The sequence below is a fragment of the Triturus cristatus genome, chromosome 3_2 (assembly GCF_964204655.1).
Source record: "Triturus cristatus chromosome 3_2, aTriCri1.1, whole genome shotgun sequence".
NCBI lineage: Eukaryota > Metazoa > Chordata > Amphibia > Caudata > Salamandridae > Triturus > Triturus cristatus.
In genome coordinates, this window is record NC_140584.1 from 865,242,257 (window position 1) to 865,263,584 (window position 21,328).

The window sequence follows — 21,328 nt, forward strand, 5'->3', positions numbered from 1 at the left end:
AGCTCAAGCGAGCAGAACTTTCAAAATGGTGGGAGACGAAATCACTGACAAGATACCTTGAAGTCAAGCGAATTCCTAGAGGACTACGCATTTTGGTTGCTCCCACATATGAAAACCCGAATCCCAACATGTTACGTGAATGGGCAGAGAATAACTATGAGTCCTCAGCGAGAATGTTAGGTTTTCTTATAAAATACGCTGAAATAGACAGAGTAAAAATCATTGAAGAGATACAGAAAATTATGGACTTTCTTGACAAAGAAACAGACCAAGAAATTATTAACAAATTCAAGATTGGGATGTCAGAGAGAATGCGCAAGTTGGAGGAGTCAATAAAAGAAAGAAAAGTGCAGAAATTTATACGTGACAAACTGGACTATGAGCGAGTCCAGATTTACACGTTTGCAAAAAAATTTGAAAATATACGACGTCAAAAATTGAACGAAGGAGGCAAAGCCACATATCAAGGCCAGTCAGAATTAAGCAGTGTCCCAAGTTCAGAGGTTGACACGGATGCAGAGGAAATAACTAATGGGCGGATGGCCCCAACCCCTTCAGTACTGGATGAGTTTCGTTTTTTAGAGCAAGAGAGGAGATTCAATCTCCGGCCAAGGCAATTCGTCCAATGCACAAAGCCTCCAAGAGGAAGAGGCAGAGGAATCAAAGGAGGAAAGGCACAAAGCTAAGCAGAAAACGTAGGGAAGCCCAAGAACAAAGGGAAATAATGGATGATGACAAAGCTACAATTGTAAATCTGACCAACATAAAATTGTCCGAAAAAGAACAGAGAATCTTAAAATTGGGCTTGTCATTCTGCCCAGAAGAGGACTTCCACTATGTTCAGACAAGGCTGGACGTCTTCAAGTTTGTTCGATCATTAAAACTGAAGAAACATTTCAGCAACACTACGAAAATACCATCATCATGTAAAGACTCTTTCACACCTGAGGCCACCACTGAATTAGTAGTAGATGACATGAATTTAATGCTAGATATGTACAATCTGCAGGAACAACCATGCTCCTCTCAACCATCTGTAAGTACAAGTGCTGATATTGATCAATCTGTATCACTGGCAGAAGGTGAAGGCATCAACATTATAAGCAATGATCCAACACACGTTAAACCAACCTCTAAATTTATCCCCATGACTGGAAAAGACGCAGTTGACATCTACAGTGAATTGGTGACCAATGAACTAAAACAACTATGTACTAAAACATTGTCCAAACAAAAAACTGTATCAAAACAACAACGTGAATATCTTGCTTTGGTCAATCAACTAGCAATGAATTCTGACTGCATTGTAAGAAATGCTGATAAAGGCGGCAACGTGGTACTTTGGGACAAACAGAAATATTTACTGGAAGCATATAAACAATTGAACAATCGTTCAAATTATGTTAAAATATCTGAATCAACTATGCAGAACAGTCATGTCTTGTACAACAGTATGTTATCTTGGTACACAAGAGGGCTATTGAAGCAAGAAGAAATGAATTTCTTGAAAATCAGCAACCCAGTAACATCTGTGTTATATCTAATACCAAAGATACATAAAGATCAATTGAACCCACCGGGCCGCCCCATAATTTCGGCTATCAGTAGTGCTCTAGCTAATACTTCTAAGTTTGTAGACTCTTTTCTATGCCCCCTAACGAAATGTCTCTCATCATACATTCAAGACACAGGGGATTTCCTAAAGCGAGTATATGACATGCCATGGGAAAGTGATTTTTGATTGGTAACCATAGATGTGACAAGTCTATATACCAGTATTCGCCATGAAGATGGCTTAAATGCAGTCAAACATTTTTTGGGCAATCGACCAGTAAAATTCTGGGCACACACCCAGATGCTAATTGAAATGACAGCCTTTTGTCTAAAAAATAATTACTTTCTTTTCAATGGAGAGGTATACCATCAGATATGCGGTACGGCGATGGGCACCTGGTTCGCCCCCAGCTTTGCGAATCTGCATATGGGCTGGTGGGAAGAGCAGGTGGTCCAAAAATTGTACCCAGAAATTTGGCAAAGTAATGTGATGCATTGGAGTAGATTCATCGATGATTTGTTCATCGTGTGGAAAGGCTCCAAGAATTCTGTAATTGACTTCATTACAAACTTGCAAAATAATGACCTGAATCTAAAATTTACTAGTGCCATCAGCGATACCACAGTCAATTTTTTAGATCTAACCATCTATATTGACAAGGGTAAATTAGAAACAGTGTTGTATCGCAAACCTACATCAGGCAACACATTGCTGCATGCCAACAGCTTTCATCCTCGGAATTTAATTAACAGTATTCTGTATGGGGAAAGCCTCAGAACAATTCGCAATTGCAGCAATAAAAATAACTGTGAGATAGAGTTGAAAACTTTACACACACGTTTTCAGGCGAGAGGGTACCCAGATCAGTGTATAGACTCAGCCATTTTGAAAGCTAAGAAAAGAACAAGAGAAGACATTGTATTTAAGATGAGCAACACTAAAAAGAAAAAAGAAACTTCAAATGTGAATGTATGCAGGATGATAACCACGTTCAACACACAACATGCACATGTGAGGAACATTCTATCCAAACACTGGCACCTGATCAAAAACGATCCGGTGCTGGGCAAAATGGTGCAAAAAAGGCCCCAACTAACATTCAGAAAAGCGAGAAGCTTTAAAGAAATGATGGTCAGCAATGTACTGAAAAAGGTGCCTAAAAAATCATCTAAGATGTGGTTGAACAAAAAAGAAGGTTTCATTAAATGCATGAAATGCAAAGCCTGCATCCATGGGACCAACACCAGTAAATACACATCGAGTCTAGCGAGTAAGGAATTTAAAATCAGAGGTCAGTATACTTGCAAGACAGACCATGCTGTCTACGTGCTACAGTGTCCTTGTGGCCTGAGGTACGTGGGCAGCACAATCTTACCAGTCCACAAGAGAGTGTTGCAACACTTAAGAGCAATTAAAAATGGAGACAAAACGTACTCAGTGGCACGCCACTTTGAACGACATCACCAAAAAAACATAACGGGTTTATCCTATTATGTAATAGATGCAGTGAGACCAAATGAGAGAGGGGGAAACCGTGAGAAGCAGTTGAGAAGATTGGAATCTAAGTATATAATAAAACTAAACTGCAAAATTCCTGCAGGTTTAAATGTAGAAGAAGATCTGTATACACATTTGTAAATAAAATAGAATCATGAAGAACAAGCTACTCCCTTTACCGTTTTTAACCATTTTCACATTAGGCACATTTAATTTTAGTAGTTGTTATGAGGGAGTCACATACCACTAGAGTCACAAAAAGACTGTAGATGATTGTATCAATTATTGCCCACTTGGGCTATACCACCTGCAACATAATATGCAAATAATATATGTTTATCAGTCGGAATATGATGTATCATGATTGCACTTACCAAGTGTTGATTTATAGGCACTAGCCGTATAATATAAGTTGATATTTTTGAGTCGACGTAGGATATTATGATTGACGACAATTCTATAATTTGTTGCCCACTGGGGCTAGAATGGCTAGAACATGATGTGTAGAGACAAACACGATTGGTTTTGCACAAAATAAGTGTATTTAACATTTTTATTTAACGATTAATTATGAGAACAAATTTATCCAAGATGTACTTACATAATTGACTGATATATATTTTTGATATATCACGGGTGCATAAAAGAAATGTGAATTTATTTATAACGATTGTAGGCAAAAAACTACGAGTCTTCTGTGTATGTAGTTCACCATGTGACCTCTGTTTAAGTTCTGGCACATTTAAAATGGCGAAAAAACTTTATTTAAAATGTTGGTGAGCAAGCCTGCAGGTCAGGCGAAACGCGTCCAGCAGCTGACAAATAAATCTATTTTGCAGCACAAGACACGGCGTCGTCACTCCTTATTAAGGAATATTGGCCATTCTTTACGGACCTTGCTGGGTTGGTCTGACGAGACGACGCGCCCTTTGCTTTGGCGATGCGGCGGGATTAACCAAGCGCCCTTTCGCAAAGTTTATATATATATATATATATATATATATATATTCACTTAAAAAACCATAGGTTTCACACATGTTATAGTTAGCTGGGCATTTTCCTCGTGAAAAACCAATGAAATTCCCCCGTTATAGTTAGTGCAGGCAACTATAACTCACGCGACCGTAATCCGCTGCTGATGACGTCAGATATTACATCACTGTATTTACACATTTATATACCCATGTCTTCTTCCTTTTTTTTTTAGCTATACATATATTTTTTTTTTTTTTTTTAGAAAGACACATATGTCATCAGTGATGTAATATCTGATGTCATCAGCAGCGGATTACGGTCGCGTGAGTTATAGTTGCCTGCACTAACTATAACGGGGGAATTTCATTGGTTTTTCACGAGGAAAATGCCCAGCTAACTATAACATGTGTGAAACCTATGGTTTTTTAAGTGAATTTGCAAGGTTTTTTAAATGCTAATTCCTAACTATAACGTGTGTGAAACCTATGGTTTTTTCAGTGAATTTGTACGGTTTTTTAAATGGTAAGTTACTTTACGCCGTTCGTGCCGTGCGCGCACGGTGCGCTTTGCGCACCGCGCGCCCACTTCACACAGTTTGTTCCGTGCGCGCACGGTGAGCACGCGGTGCGCTTCGCGCACCGCGCGCCCACTTTACGCAGTTAGTGCCGTGCACGCACGGTGCACTTTGCGCACCGTGCACGCACGGTGGGCACGCAGTGCGCTACGCACACCGCGCGCCCACGTTACGCTTAATGGGCCATGTACGCACGGTGCGCTTCGCGCACCGTCCGCACAAGGAGGACACATGATACGCTTTGTTGTTAAGGGTTTTGGCATAAACTGTTATGTATTGATAAGCCATGCACGCGCACTGCGCTGGGCACAGCGTGCGCACACGGGGGGACTGACAATGCAATTTTATTTTTAAGCATTTACACCGTGCGCGCACGCTGCGCGAACCTCGCGGAATTTTTTTCATTTCTATAGTGCGCGCACGCTACGCGCACTCGGCGATTTACCGAAAAAAATTAAAACATTTTAATTACTCTTGGGGGATCTCCTGGGACCCCTTGACCCCTGCTAGGGGTTCAGGAACTGTCCAGCCTGCCCCCTTTACATGTTTTTCTCCTTTGTATTTCACCCCCGTCTCAGTGCGAGAGACAAAATGGCGGCCGACACTTCCTGGTTTCGACCGATTCGAATGTTTACTAAGATGTAACAACCAATCAGAAGTGCGCTCGCGGACGGCCAAGTGCGCGCACCCTGCGCGCACGCTGCGCGCTTATAGATATATATATTGATTTAAATGCTATTTTCTCAGAAAATACTGAACAGATTTACACCAAACCTGCAAAAGGCACCAAACGGACCTTATGGCTACCTCTCTGCCAAATTTCACGTAATTCTGTTCAGCCGTTCGGGCTGTAGCTGCGACTAAAGTCCCTATGGAAAAATCCATGGGGAAAACGTGTTTTGGGACCCCCCTTTTTTCTCGGCCCCCGCTTGACGAATCACCCCGAGACTTTCAGGGTAGGAGCTGAACGGAGCGCCCCATTAGTTTTGAAAATTTCGCGAAGATTCGTCAATCGGCGCCAAAGTTATTCAAAATAGAATTTTGAGATTTCCTATGGAAACTCGGTCCTAACTATAACTATCTACTGGCGACCGCCAGTAGGTAATATATATATATATATATATATATATATATATATTACCTACTGGCGGTCGCCAGTTGGTAGTTATAGTTAGAACCTAGTTTCCATAGGAAAAGCATTTTTTGACTTGGCTATAACTCTGGCATTATTTGACCAATCTGCATTAAATCTTGCCAAAAAAGTGTCACAGTGGGTTCTCCTACGTCACAGCAAAGACATGGAACAAGCTCCCAGTCAAATTCAGATGCTCCCCTACTCTGCACACCTTCAGGAATAACCTCAAGACCTGGCTTTTCAACTGATCCGGAGCTGCACCCCCAGCCCTCTCCCACCCAGGGCTTTGAAACACTCACAGGTGAGTAGCGCGCTTTATAAAACCCTGATTGATTGATTGATTGACTATTGATTGGGAAATTTTGGGGCTGATCCGTGCAGTAGGGACTGAGAATTTGAGTCGCGAAATAAGGTTGCGTTTGTAATGTTAATTCCCATAGGAACCTTTAGCCACCTCTACAGCCCGAGCTGCTGAACGGACATACACCAAATTTGTCAGGGAGGTAGATGTCAATTCAAGGAAGTGCCTTTTGCTTATTTGGTGGAAATCCGTTTAGTAATTTTTGAGAAATGTAAGTTTAAAATTATAGTGATATCTCTGGCCGTGAATATTTCATGGTGGTTTTGCGATTAATCGCGAATGCACGTGCCAACAGGAATGCTCTGATTGGCTGTTCGCAACCTGAATAGAAAGTTGCGGCTGCCATTTTATCTATCAGGAACAGTTCCTGGGCTGAAATTCTGTGTGAAAGCACAGATAAGGGGTCAGGGTGGAAATACTCTGACCTCATGGTTGAGAAATGGAGGTATTAGTGACACAAGTTATGTGCACAAAATAGATTTTTTTAATCATGCAATATTCGCGATGATGTTACAACTGCCAGCACGGCCACCCTGTGTACTGTCGCAGAGACATTGCGACTATCGATGTTGTCGCGAATATTGGTGATAATATAAAAACTAATATATCAGTGAATATTAATACACATTATATTATTTTGTGATTCTGATAAATGTTTTTATAGAGTTATTTATATAGCGAGTTATCTACTGTGATGATTAGAATTAATTATATAGTTATAATTATTGAATGTGGTGGTGGCTATTGAATTTCTGCTTTTGTTTTCTGTTTTCGCGAAATATCCATGGGGATAGCAATTACTGATGTCATCACAATATCCGGAGTCACCGCAAAAACGGAAAATATGTTTTAGAGATGGTTGTTATAGAAAAACACTAGAAAAATATGAGTTTGAAGTGTACAGTAATTAACCTCTAGTGTGTAGAATACTGTAATGTGTGTGCATATATGTGTTTTCACTTCATGGGGAAGGCGCGATCGTCGTGATTAATTATGTAATTGTGACTTCCCAAATAACCACGAAAACGGAAAATAGGTCTGAAAGATGGTTTTGAAAGAAACTTAGTACAAAAATATGAGTTTCGAAAGAAGTATGTATATAGTAATGTGTGTTGGGCAATGTTTACAATAGATTTTTTAGATATCGATGTTGTCGCGAATATTGGTGATAATATAAAAACGAATATATCAGTGAATATTAATACACATATTATTTTGAGATTCTGATAAATGTTTTAATAGAGTTATTTATATAGCAAGTTATCTACTGTGATGATTAGAATTAATTATATAGTTATCATTTTTGAATGTGTTGGTGGCCATTGAATGTCTGCTTTTGTTTTCCGTTTTTGTGACGTGTCCGTGGGGATCACGAGGTGTTTAGGAAAAATAATTAGAGTACTTTTGCATGGTAGTGTGGCAGACGTAGAAAAGGGTTGTAGTGATGTGCAGTTTCGTTTCTTTGGTCTTAAGTAGGATTCTAGGGAAAATGAAGAGTTAAGTGGGGGAGTTGCAGAACAAGACACATTTATTACAATTGATAGTTTTAAAAAAGAGATTGCAAAATTTAACACAATGTTCTGTAAAAAAACAGACTATGCTTGTATATGTTGTTGATGCACTTACTAGAAGATTTAAACATAGACTGTTGACTCATATTTAAAAAGTGAAAAAGTAAATCATGATAACTGGCAAAAGTTACCTGTGAATTTATTTGTAGCGGGATGGTTTGACCTGTCTATACGGCAGGTTATGTGTAAGAAGTGTTCCAAAAAATTGTAAGATAATAAAATGAACAACACTTAGATATTAGATACCCATTTTGCAAGATAATAAAATGCCTGCTAATGTAGAAAAACTATGAAGGACAAAAATAGAAAAAGCATGAACATTTATTATTCTTTCCAGCATTGCGAAGGGCCGTTACGAACTGCTCGCCAGCACGAACTACAACCTCACAATCCATGCAGTATGATGCCATTGGGGAAAAATGTGGAGCCAGATCTTGAAGTTGAGATTGGACTTTTGAATGGACTCTCTGCTTTGGTGTTGTTGTGCTGCTATTGAAGTTGAGGATCCTTCAGCTTTGTATTACCTTCTTGCTGCTCACTATGAACTCCTCTTTTGAAATGTGCAAAAAATATAAAGGTGGGAAACAAATACCATGTATGATCTTTGGCAGCATTGTGAATAGCTATAACATACTGTTCACCAACTGTTATAACAATACTACAGTCCATGCAATATGTGGCCATTCTTGAAAACTGTGGAGCCATATATGTTGTAGTAGTCTGTACCTCTAAAGGTACTTTCTGGCCAGTTATTGTTGCTGCTGCCATGATGTAGATGGTCTTCCAGCTTCCCTCTTGTAGATCGCAAGTTGTAGATGTTTTCTCTGATAGGTTTAAGCTAATATGCGATAGGCGCTGTCCCATATGAATATTTTTTGTACATCCCTCTATATATGGTCCTGTCACACATTGTGGATTGCACTAGGTTTGCAGCAGTTTTTGATTCTCCATGAGTTTGGGTAACAATGGATAGTTTAATGTTTGTTTGAAAGTTGTGTTAGTGAGTTCAGATGTTGAAAGATATTTTTTTAAACTGTTTTTTTTTTTTACAAATATGTTGTTAAAATAAAGTTAAACCAATATGTTGCTAAACAGCTAGACTGAAACTTTGTGTAAAATATGTCTATAAATCTGTTTTACACTTTTTCATTTGTATTCATGACTACTGATGTCATTTTGACCTCTGGCGTTCCTGTGAAGAAGGAAAATGCATTTTTGATTTAGTTATTTCGACAAATGAAAACAAAGGGGAAAGTTAAATTAATATCTTACTAAATAGCTATACTGAAACCTTGTGTAAAATATGTCTATATATGTGTTTTACACTTTGTTAAAAACACCTGGTATTTGCAGTCTGTTCTTTGCAATGGCAGTCATAGAATCCTACGGGCACTACCTGTGCAATTATCAAGGAATTCCTTTCTCCATCACTCTGTGAACGCGCCTCCTGGCATAGTACTAGTTGGGGGATAAAGTCTCCTTGGCTATCAAGGGTATTTAGGGGCCAAGTATCTCTCTTGTTACCTCCAGCAAGTTCCACAAAGTCAGTTTGCTAAAGGTCTTCGGTGGCCACAACCCCTTTCTGCACCACTCTGCAAACACATCTCCTAGCATACTACTGGTTGGGGAATAAAGTTGTCTTGGATGCTAAAGGACCTTGGGGACAAAGAAGCCCTCCTGGTACTTTCTATAAGTCCTACTCAGCGGAATTTCTGACAGCTGGTCAGAGGTGGTCAGAGGCCATGCCCCCTTTCCACACCATTCTGCAAAGACCATAGCTACATAAAAAAAATGGAACTTCACTGAAAAAAAGAATGGTTACAGATAAGTTATAATTAGGAATTAGCATTTAACAAACCTTAGAAATTCCTTGAAAAACCAAAGGTTACAGGGCTGTTATAGTTAGGAAATATGATTAAAAATACCTTAGAATTAAAAATTCCTTAGCTGTTCACTGAAAACACCAAAGGTTACAGGGACGTTATAGTTAGGTTGATATTTCACTTGTACAAAACCAGAGAAATTCAGCAGTTACAGTTAGCTGAGCTATCCACTGATATATCCACACATTCAGCCATACAGCCACTCGCACACTGTCAGTCACTCATAGAGCTACTCACTCAACCATAGAGTCAATCACACTCACCTATACAGTTATAAACACACAACTCACTTATTCATACAGATACTAACACATACTTACTCACCTATACAGTCACTGACACAAACACACACTCACCCATACAACCACTCTCACTCACACATTGTCACTTATATACTCCAACACTCATATATACTGCCTTTCACATATGCAGTTACTCACCCATATACCACTGAGACATCCATTCACTCACTGACACAGCCATATGCACATTCACTCAACCATACAGCCCCTCTCAGATGTACTCATGAACCCATACAGCCAGTGATTTACCCACTCACTCATCCATGCAGGGAGTCACACATCCCCTCACCCACCCACACAGACACTCAGGCACCCATACAGATACTCAGACAACCAATCAATAACCCATATAGGCACTCATGTACCTATTTACCAACCCATGCAGCCACTTACACACCAACTGACAGACTGATAGAGACATTCACACAGATTAGTCACTCACCCATACATTCAGTGAGTCACGTATAATCACTCACTTATGCAGTCAGTCACGCATCTACTAAATCATCCATACAGGCACTCATACACCGACTCATTCATCAATACACCTTGGCGTATATATATATATATATAACACTCATAAACTTTTTAGAAATGCTCACAGTCCCCGGATTATGTAATCAATGATGTCATCAGTGATGTCACTGACCATGTCATGAATGATGTAATATGTGAGGTCATAAGCAGTGCATTGTGGGCGCGAGTTATAGTTACCTCAGTTAACTATAACTGCTGAATTTCTCTGGTTTTGTATGAGTGAAATAACAGCCTAACTATAATGTCCCTGTAACCTTTTGTTTTTTCAGTGAATATCTAAAATTTTGTAATCCTATTTCCTAACTATAACAGCCCTGTAACTTATGTTTTTTTCAGTGACTATATATTTTTTTTCAGTGACTATATATATATATATGTATATATATATATTTATATATATATATATATATTATCTACTGGCGGTCGCCAGTAGATAGTTATAGTTAGGACCGAGTTTCCATAGGAAATCTCAAAATTCTATTTTGAATAACTTTGGCGCCGGTTGACGAATCCTTGCGAAAATTTCAAAACTAATGGGGCGCTCCGCTCAGCTCCTACCCTGAAAGTCTTGGGGTGATTCGTCAAGCGGGGGCTGAGAAAAACAGGGGGGTCCCAAAATGCGTTTTCCCCATTCATTTTCCCATAGGACCTTTAGTCGAAGGTACAGCCCGAACGGCTGAACAGAATTACTTGAAATTTGGCAAAGAGGTAGTCCTCAGGTCAGGCATGTGCCTTTTGCATATATGGTGTCAATCTGTTCAGTAGTTCCTGTGAAAATTGCAGTTAAAAGTACATAAATATCTATATGCGCGCACCGTGCTCGCATCATAACGTGCGCAAGCGTAATTGTGATTGGTGGTTACATGTCAGGCAACATTCGAATCGGTCGAAATCAGGAATTGTCGTCCGCCATTTTGTGTGTGACAGTGAAAAAGAAAGGTGGAGAACGTGAAAAGGGGGCAGGGTACAGAGTTCCTGACCCCCTAGCTTTTGTCAGGGGGTCCCTGAAGGAACCCGAAGGGTGAAAAAAACATTTTATTTTTTTTCAAAAATATCGCGAGGTGCGGGCACCGTCCGCGCACCGTCGCGAGGTGCGTGCACGGTGCGCACACGGCGGAAAAAAAATCATTAATAAAAATTTAATTAAAAATCAAATTTAAGTGTTTAGATGTTATGTGGCTCTAAAAAGAGCCGTTGTGTTAATTGAGGAAAAGAGGAACAAAAAAATGAAAAAAATTATGGGGTGCCGCATGTGTGCTGCTGTATCTTGCTCTCTATTAGGGGAATGCTGGTGTCACCATAAGAGAGAAGAGCATTGCACGCATTGCACCGTATATGCACCCTCTTGAACAGAGGGTGCATCTCCAGAGGAACAGACGAAGGTGAAGCTGCCCTCGCAGATGAAGTGCTCGGCTGAGCTGCCGATGATGTGCTCGGCTGAGCTGCTGCGGATGTGCTCGGCTGAGCTGCTGGAGGGTTGTCTCTAGCAGCTTGAGCATAAGCCACAGGATGTACTCCTTTAACGTGCCTGATCATACTGAAAATACTAAAAGAGTATTTATTTTTAGGATCTCCTCTTGATAAGACAACACCACAAATAGTGCAGGTGACTTTCGGAGCATTCACCTTCTTCTGCCCCTCTGGAAATGTAAAAAATTGCCATATAAAAGAGTCTTTCTGTTTCCTCTGTCTCTGTGTCACAGGGGTCTCCTGCTCACTCCCAGAAGATGACTGCTGCTCTGCCATTCTCAAGTACTGGAGTACTGGAAAAGCTGCTCAGCTCCTTCTCCCAGGGAATCAGAAGAAATAATGAGGGGAGTGGGTGTGGTGTTGGAAGTTTCTGGAACTAAACTACTTTAAATCAATGAAAAGTGTTGTTTCTTAATCACATGACCTGAAACTACTATAAACCAATGAAAAGTGTTGTTTCTTAATCACATGACTTGCCGTGCGCGCGTACGGAGCATGCGCGCATGCTTGTACGGAGCAGGCGCGTACGGAGCACTCGCGCATGCGCGTACGGAGCACGGAGCACGCACGACGTACGCATGCGCACGTGGAGCACGTATGCATGCGCACACAGAGCACGTACGTGTGCGCGCACGGTGCGAGCACGGTGCGCGCACGGTCAAAAAGCCTTAAAAAAAAATTCAAGTGTTTATAAGTTTATAGAAGATATTAACTATGCTGTTCAACTTTATCCAAATTTAAAAAAAAAAGGGCTGAGCCATTCCATATTACAGGATACAGTCAATCTATAACTATATACATAGGTAGCTTATTGTAAAATAAATATTTAAAAAATATAATAATACATTCATAAATTAGCATTTAAAAAACCTTGCAAATTCACTTAAAAAACCATAGGTTTCACACACGTTATAGTTAGGAATTAACATTTAAAAAAACTTGCAAATTCACTGAAAAAACCATAGGTTTCACACACGTTATAGTTAGGAATTAGCATTTAAAAAACCTTGCAAATTCACTGAAAAAACCATAGGTTTCACACACGTTATAGTTAGGAATTAGCATTTAAAAAACCTTGCAAATTCACTGAAAAAACCATAGGTTTCACACATATTGGTGCCGATTCCGATTCGGAAAAAAAAATTCCAGTACGACTCGCATCCGTATTTTTTTCCGTCCGAGTCGCCCAAGTACCGTACAAACTGGCAAGTACGATTCGCATGGGAAAAACTCCATACGAATCACATCCGGAAAAGTCCCCCACACGTCCTCGGGTCGGAAATTGTGTCCGACACATCCCCGGACGATTTACCGTACGAATCGGATAAATGAAGTCCGACCGCGCAAGAACGATCACTCCCGTCCTTCCGAATTCACAACTGTATGCAAAAAACACCGTGCGGACCGAACACCCATAGCAAGCTTGGAGACACGTGCCCGCATACGCGCCCAACACCCCACCACAGACCCCGCATGTACGCGCAAAATGCCCCCCGGCCGCGGATGTACGTGCCCAACTGTGAGAAGTTGGCCTGGTATATGATGCTCACTAGTTAAAGTGATCACCTTGTACCATGCCAAGCAACCCTTATGGTGTGGTTGTAAGTCAACCTTTTCGGACTAGCTGCCCTAGTGGTAGCGTAGGCTAAGCAGTCTTTGAGGCTAAACTCGTGAAGCGTGTTAAGCCAGCTGTTTTACCAAATGCAACCCCCTTTTATACCAATGAAAGGACACCACACAGATATATATTCAAAATATATATGTATTTATTTCTCAAAGTAACCCCTAGTCTCTTTATGAGCACAGGAGCACAAATCGTCAAACAAGATTACAGTAGAATACACAGAAGTTGCACTTTATATGGATAGGCCCTGGTGGCCGCTCAAACCATATACTAAAATAGTGGTATAAGTACCACGAACAGAAAAGGGAAAAGGCCTAGGGCCTCTAGAATCGCTGGGCCTACAAGGAGCTAACTTCAGTTAGTGACCAGGAGGTCCACGGGTGGCGTGTGCAGAGCAAATAGTCACACGCGTGCTCCCATAGGTTTCAATGGGTGCGTAAAAAGTACAAAGTTACTGCAAAAAGGATCTTCCGGATGGACTAGGAACTCAAGATTTGGAACACAGGCACTAGAGATGTAATACTACACTTGGGCACAGGTGTGCCAGCTTTACCTCACCCACAGGAAGCGGGTGCATAGGCCTCGAAGTGCGTCGGGTTTCTTCTATCTGTTCCGTGGAGCCTGAGGATAAAGATGCTGCAGGCGGTCGGTCCGGGAGAGATGCAGTGGATCCAAGAGTGGATCGGAGATGTTGAAGTCCTGTAAGCAGAGGGGACAGTGTTCACAGTCACTAGCCAGTGACCAGCATGGCACCAGGTGGGTACCAGGCAATGTCGGGTGCAAACAGGAAGAAAGGGGTAGCTTGTCTCTGCAGCCACGTGGTCCCTGGAGGTCGACGACGTCCAGGAGTCGGTTCACGAGCAGGTTCTCGCTGTCGGCGGTGTCGGCGACTTGATCGAAGCAAACAAGCCTTGGCAAAAGCAATTGTTGTAGGAGATGAAATAAGCTGATGGTTCTGACCAGCAAGGTCAGAGGGACTGCTCCTTTGGAGGGGAGCAAGGGCCAGTCTGGAGCAACCAGACCAGTGGTGTATTTCATGAAGTTCGTCGCCAAGATGGCTACTAGCCAGCGGGCCAGCAACCGGTTAGGCGCGTCAAGTGGCAAAATGCAGAAGGGCCCCACGCAGATCGTGGAGATGCTGGAGGGCTCACCTTTGGTGCAGATGCTGCTCGAGGGTTGGGCTTCTCGGATCCCAAAGCACAACTTGGAGGGAGCCTCGGTTGTTGCACTTGTCAGCTTGTCGTGGTCATTTCAAGATGGCTGGCTCCACGTGTCTCGGTGCCTCCACGGGTCTCCTCTTTTCAGGGACTGTGGATTGGGCGGTGAGAGGTCTGGAGGTCCAGGTCTTGTCAGTCTCTGGGCTCGGGCTCCGGCGGGAGGCGGTGGCAAAGCAGACGTTGATTCGCTGGATGGTGCTTGCGTTAGCAAGGTGGTCACTCCCTGACCACAGGGGAGATTTCCTTCAGTCTTCTGTGCAGCAGAACGTCGAAGTTCCCGTCTTCTTCTTAGTTTCAAGTTGATTCCAGGATGTCTGAAGTCTTAGGACACAGCTCCTACCTTTAAGCGGATTCTAGGGGCCGGACTACCTGCTAGGTCCCTCCCTATGGGTGGGACCAGGAAGGGGGGTGGTTACACCCCCAATCCTTTGTCCAGCTCGCCCCAGGCCCGGGACTGGTGTGCCCCAGGACCGGTTTGAACTGGCATATGCACCGAGGCTCCTTGTGAGCCACAGGCATGTCTGGTTTCTTTCAAGCCCTACCTGACCAATACACAAAATCCTGTCTGGGGTGGTGCATGCACCTCCCCTGGCAGGAAACCCTTTGTCCACACCTCCCAAGCTAGAAGGACTCCCAGCAGCAGGAGGGCAGACTTGTGTCTGTGGTGGCAGCATCCATTTTGTGGAGCTGAGGCTATGTCTGATTTTACCCGGGTTTCAGGTACTGTACATGTCGTGTCCCTCTAGAAGGGTGGAATGCTAACCCCGTCGCCAGAATTGGCGAGGGGTTAGTATTCCAATTCGTATGACACCTTACTCGACATGTTTTGATAAAGCCAAACCAAAGATAGCATTTAACCGCGAGGTTCATAATGCACTTAAGAATATATGGTATGACGATATCTGGGAACAGTAGAAGGAAGTTGTTCCGACCACTGCAGACAGGCTCAGCTCATGCCAGAGCACCATCTCACATGGAACCAAGCACTCTGCCTTCAGGATTGTTAAGGCCTGCCATAGGAGTGACTTATAGGTTACCAGGTGTCCCATTTAAGGTTAGGTATAGGTATACTACACCTTAGTAAGAGGTGATTACACCAAATTACCCCAGCTGAGTGATCAGCCAGTTGTGTCAAATTGTTAGGCCAAGCCTGGGGTGGCATAATACATGCTTCAGCCCCTGGCAGGCCTTGGGTACACCAATGCCCTGGGTACCTAGTGTACACTGGTACAGGGGCTGACAGGGTGATCCAACCAATTGGGTATGTACCTAGGGTACATGGAGTCCATTTTAAAGAGAGAACAGCCAGGCTGAGATCCTGAATAGCAGGATCTCAGGCCAACTAAGTCGAAAAACCAGCTAGACACTAGGCAAAAATTTGGGGGTAACCATAGTCAGATATCCACCTTCCTACACAACCCCCCCCCCAAACGAAGGGAGATAAGGCTGACCTTGACCAGGTAAGCCTTTATTGCCCAAGTGGCCATATAAGGAGGAACCAGCACTGGCATGGTTACCCCCTGTCTCATGGTCCACTAAGCAATCCCTCACCCTAAGGGTATCAGAGCGTCTCCACCATAGGGAATCTCTACCTTTGGTGTGTCTTGGCAAAGTAAAAGGCTGGTGTTGAGATGGAGTACTGAAGTGAGTGTCCTCAAAGTGAGGCCTCACCTTCCTCCAATCCCCCTCCACCATGGATGCCTTTCTTTCCTTAACTGAGTTGCACTGTGCTCTCAGGGTCAGCCTCTGGCTACCTAAGGCTGGAGGCTGGGTCCCTTTTGTGGGCTTACTGGAGGGACAGGTCAGGTCTGGGGCCCTAAGGTCCCATGTTTGCCTGTACCCAACAGAATCCCTCTTGGGGAGGTCCTTAACTACCTGTAAAGGAGATCCCTCAGGAATGTTTTTACCCATCACCTGACTAGGGCTACTAGCCAGGCAATCCTCATTCTTTTGATGGGGGGGGTTTTGTGGACAGGGGCCCTCTTGGGGTCCACTGGCCTCCCTGACCTCTGCAGCCCTGGGCTGACTGAGGCAGGGTAGAGAGAGGCAGGCTACCTGCACCAGACTGGGTCCCACCTTGGAAGGGGCCACTGACATCAGAGGCTCTGCCAGGCCAGGCCTGGCTACCTCTGGGGCAGTTCCTTCACAAGGGGTGAGGTCAGCTCCCTGAGGAGGCTGACTTTTTCCTAATGTCTGGGGAGACGGAGACTTTTCTTCCTCCCCACTACTCTCTGTTTGTGTGGAGTGATCCATAGTTTCAGTCTTCACTACACCTATGTCAGTCTGAGTATAGGCTGAGACCATTACAGCCTTGCCAACCTTTTCAGGGGGGCACTCAGTTTGTGTTTGAGCTGTGACTGTCACAGCTCTGCCAGTCTCTACAGGGAAGTCTGTCTGTGCCTGGGCTGTGGCTACCACTGCCCTTCCAACCTTTCCAGGGAGGAAATCTATTTGGACAGGGGTTGTGAATGGCACAACCCCACTACCCTTTTGTGAAAGGCCTACCATTTTAGAATGGGTGTCTTGTTCAACTCCAGCCCAAGCTGAGAGTTCTAAGTCATTCCCCAGTAAGCAGTCTACAGGCAAGGTTGGGGACACTGCCACCCTTTTAGGGCCAGTGACACCTCCCCAGCTGAGACACACCTCTGCCATGGGATGACTGTTCTGTTTGCCATCAATGTTGGTCACCTGGTAGGAGAAACCAGGCAAAAGCTGCTCAGAGGGAACTAGCCAATGGGCCACCATTGTGATGCTAGCTCCAGTGTCTCTGTAGGCCTCAGCTTTTGTACCATTGATGTAGGGCTCCTGTCTGTACCTACCCAAAGTGTTGGGACAGGCAGTGAAGTTGGCAAACCCCATGCCACCATCACAGACAAGAGTATCTGCTGCAGGGGAATTGGCTAAGCCAGGGTCCCCCTGTGTTCCCCAAGTAAACCCACCCAAATTTTTGGGGGCACTCCCACCACCTGGGGGATTACTGCTGACAGTAATAGGTGGTGTGACAGGAGTAATTGGAGGAACAGTTTTGTTTGTAGCCCTTGGGCAACTGCTGTCAGTTTTCCAATGCCCAGGAGTTTTACACTCATGGCAGTAAGGCTTTTTACCTGTGGTAGAGGAGGGAGCTTGGGACCCACCACCCTGTGTGGAGTTTTGGGGCCCTGAGGAAGATTTCTCTTTTGCCTTATCCCCTCCCTTCTCTTGAGGTTTGGTGGTATCTTTCTTTTGGTCACCACCCTGATTCTTAGGCCTGATCCTGGTCCTGACCCATTTATCTGCCCTCTTTCCCAATTCTTGGGAGAGGTCAAATCTGAGTCTACCAGGTGTTGATGGAGGAGCTGGTTTTGACAGTTACTTAAAATCTGTTCTCTCATCATCAAATTGTACAATCCTGTATAATCAGATACCTTACTTCCCAGCAACCAACCCTCCAAAGCCTTAGTGGCACATTCAACATATTCAGACCAGTCCTGAGTCTGTGTCTTTTGGGTGTCTCTGAACATTAACCTGTACTGTTCAGTGGTTAAGCCTAACCCATCAACCAGAACACTCTTCAGGACTCTGTAGTTTCTGACATCCTCTTCTCTAACAGTGAGGAGTCTGTCTCTGCCTCTTCCTTCAAAGGAGAGCCAGAGGATTGCTGCCCACTGGTCTTCAGGAACCTGCTGTACTTTGCAGGCTCTCTCAAGAGCAGTTATCCATTTGTGGATGTCATCCCCACTTTTGTAGGGGGGCACAACCTTAGACGGTTCCTATTATCAAAGACCCTATCTTTGTCCTTAGGGACAATGCTGCCACCAGTGGGTATAGACCCACTCTCTCTAGGTTGCCTAGCCTTCCTCAGTTTTTCTTCCATCAGGGCTACTTCTAGCTCCTGCTTCCTGATCCTCAGCTGGGCTTCCTGCATTCTGGCCTCGTGTTCCCTCCTCTGAGGGGTGGTCATCCTTTTCCTGGAGTGACCTTGAGAGCCTCTAGAGCCATGAGAAGCATTGGAGTCACCTGAGCGATTCCTTTGCCTCCCAAGCCCTGTGTTAAGTCCACTGGGGAGATCCAATGGGGTAAACCCACTGTCAGTCCCCAATAGCCTTAGTTTAGCTGGGCCAAGTATAACACTTGGCACTGGGCTAGTTCTCCCTTCATCATCACTACTTTCTGTATCAGCACCTTTATCACTCTCATCCTCTGTGGTATTATTGCCATCTACGGGGTGACTATTGGAACTGGGTACCTCTGTAGCATCTTCAGAAGGGGGGCCTCCTGTTCCTGACCCTAAGGGGGCTAACTGGGAAGCTTTCTTGAGCTCTCTCTGATTCTCATCATTTTGCAAAAGTTCTCTGAGCTCAGCAGAGGTAGGGTTCTTGGGCTGTTTAAGGCCTCTAAGAGTTGCCAAATGCCTGAGCTCATTCTGATTAAGGGTAGCAAAGATGGATGGTGCCCTCTGGGGGTCACTCTCAACAGAGATGGGTACAGTGGACCCCTCTGCCCCAGCCATTGCTCTTAAGTGTGGGTGGATGTGTTGCAATCTACCTACACTTGGGTTTACCTACTAAACCTATCTAGTAGTTGTAGTCAGGGTGTGCTACTCCCTTTGCTCTACAACAACTAAGTTCAGTAGAACTTATGTATATCTAATCTTGTTTTATATGTACCTACAGGTACCTATGTGATCTTTCAATTGGTAACCAAGAGATTACAATGGTAAAACACAGCAAGCTCAAATCCAACCGCTGCTCACCAATGTGAGAAGTTGGCCTGGTATATGATGCTCACTAGTTAAAGTGATCACCTTGTACCATGCCAAGCAACCCTTATGGTGTGGTTGTAAGTCAACCTTTTCGGACTAGCTGCCCTAGTGGTAGTGTAGGCTAAGCAGTCTTTGAGGCTAAACTCGTGAAGCGTGTTAAGCCAGCTGTTTTACCAAATGCAACCCCCTTTTATACCAATGAAAGGACACCACACAGATATATATTCAAAATATATATGTATTTATTTCTCAAAGTAACCCCTAGTCTCTTTATGAGCACAGGAGCACAAATCGTCAAACAAGATTACAGTAGAATACACAGAAGTTGCACTTTATATGGATAGGCCCTGGTGGCCGCTCAAACCATATACTAAAATAGTGGTATAAGTACCACGAACAGAAAAGGGAAAAGGCCTAGGGCCTCTAGAATCGCTGGGCCTACAAGGAGCTAACTTCAGTTAGTGACCAGGAGGTCCACGGGTGGCGTGTGCAGAGCAAATAGTCACACGCGTGCTCCCATAGGTTTCAATGGGTGCGTAAAAAGTACAAAGTTACTGCAAAAAGGATCTTCCGGATGGACTAGGAACTCAAGATTTGGAACACAGGCACTAGAGATGTAATACTACACTTGGGCACAGGTGTGCCAGCTTTACCTCACCCACAGGAAGCGGGTGCATAGGCCTCGAAGTGCGTCGGGTTTCTTCTATCTGTTCCGTGGAGCCTGAGGATAAAGATGCTGCAGGCGGTCGGTCCGGGAGAGATGCAGTGGATCCAAGAGTGGATCGGAGATGTTGAAGACCTGTAAGCAGAGGGGACAGTGTTCACAGTCACTAGCCAGTGACCAGCGTGGCACCAGGTGGGTACCAGGCAATGTCGGGTGCAAACAGGAAGAAAGGGGTAGCTTGTCTCTGCAGCCACGTGGTCCCTGGAGGTCGACGACGTCCAGGAGTCGGTTCACGAGCTGTCCCACGCAGGCTCTCGCTGTCGGCGGTGTCGGCGACTTGATCGAAGCAAACAAGCCTTGGCAAAAGCAATTGTTGTAGGAGATGAAATAAGCTGATGGTTCTGACCAGCAAGGTCAGAGGGACTGCTCCTTTGGAGGGGAGCAAGGGCCAGTCTGGAGCAATCAGACCAGCGGTGTATTTCGTGAAGTTCATCGCCAAGATGGCTACTAGCCAGCGGGCCAGCAACCGGTTAGGCGTGTTGAGTGGCAAAATGCAGAAGGGCCCCACGCAGATCGTGGAGATGCTGGAGGGCTCACCTTTGGTGCAGATGCTGCTCGAGGGTTGGGCTTCTCGGATCCCAAAGCACAACTTGGAGGGAGCCTCGGTTGTTGCACTTGTCAGCTTGTTGTGGTCGTTTCAAGATGGCTGGCTCCACGTGTCTCGGTGCCTCCACGGGTCTCCTCTTTTCAGGGACTGTGGATCGGGCGGTGAGAGGTCTGGAGGTCCAGGTCTTGTCAGTCTCTGGGCTCGGGCTCCGGCGGGAGGCGGCGGCAAAGCAGATGTTGATTCGCTGGATGGTGCTTGCGTTAGCAAGGTGGTCACTCCCTGACCACAGGGGAGATTTCCTTCAGTCTTCTGTGCAGCAGAACGTCGAAGTTCCCGTCTTCTTCTTAGTTTCAAGTTGATTCCAGGATGTCTGAAGTCTTAGGACACAGCTCCTACCTTTAAGCGGATTCTAGGGGCCGGACTACCTGCTAGGTCCCTCCCTATGGGTGGGACCAGGAAGGGGGGTGGTTACACCCCCAATCCTTTGTCCAGCTCGCCCCAGGCCCGGGACTGGTGTCCCCCAGGACCGGTTTGAACTGGCATATGCACCGAGGCTCCTTGTGAGCCACAGGCATGTCTGGTTTCTTTCAAGCCCTACCTGACCAATACACAAAA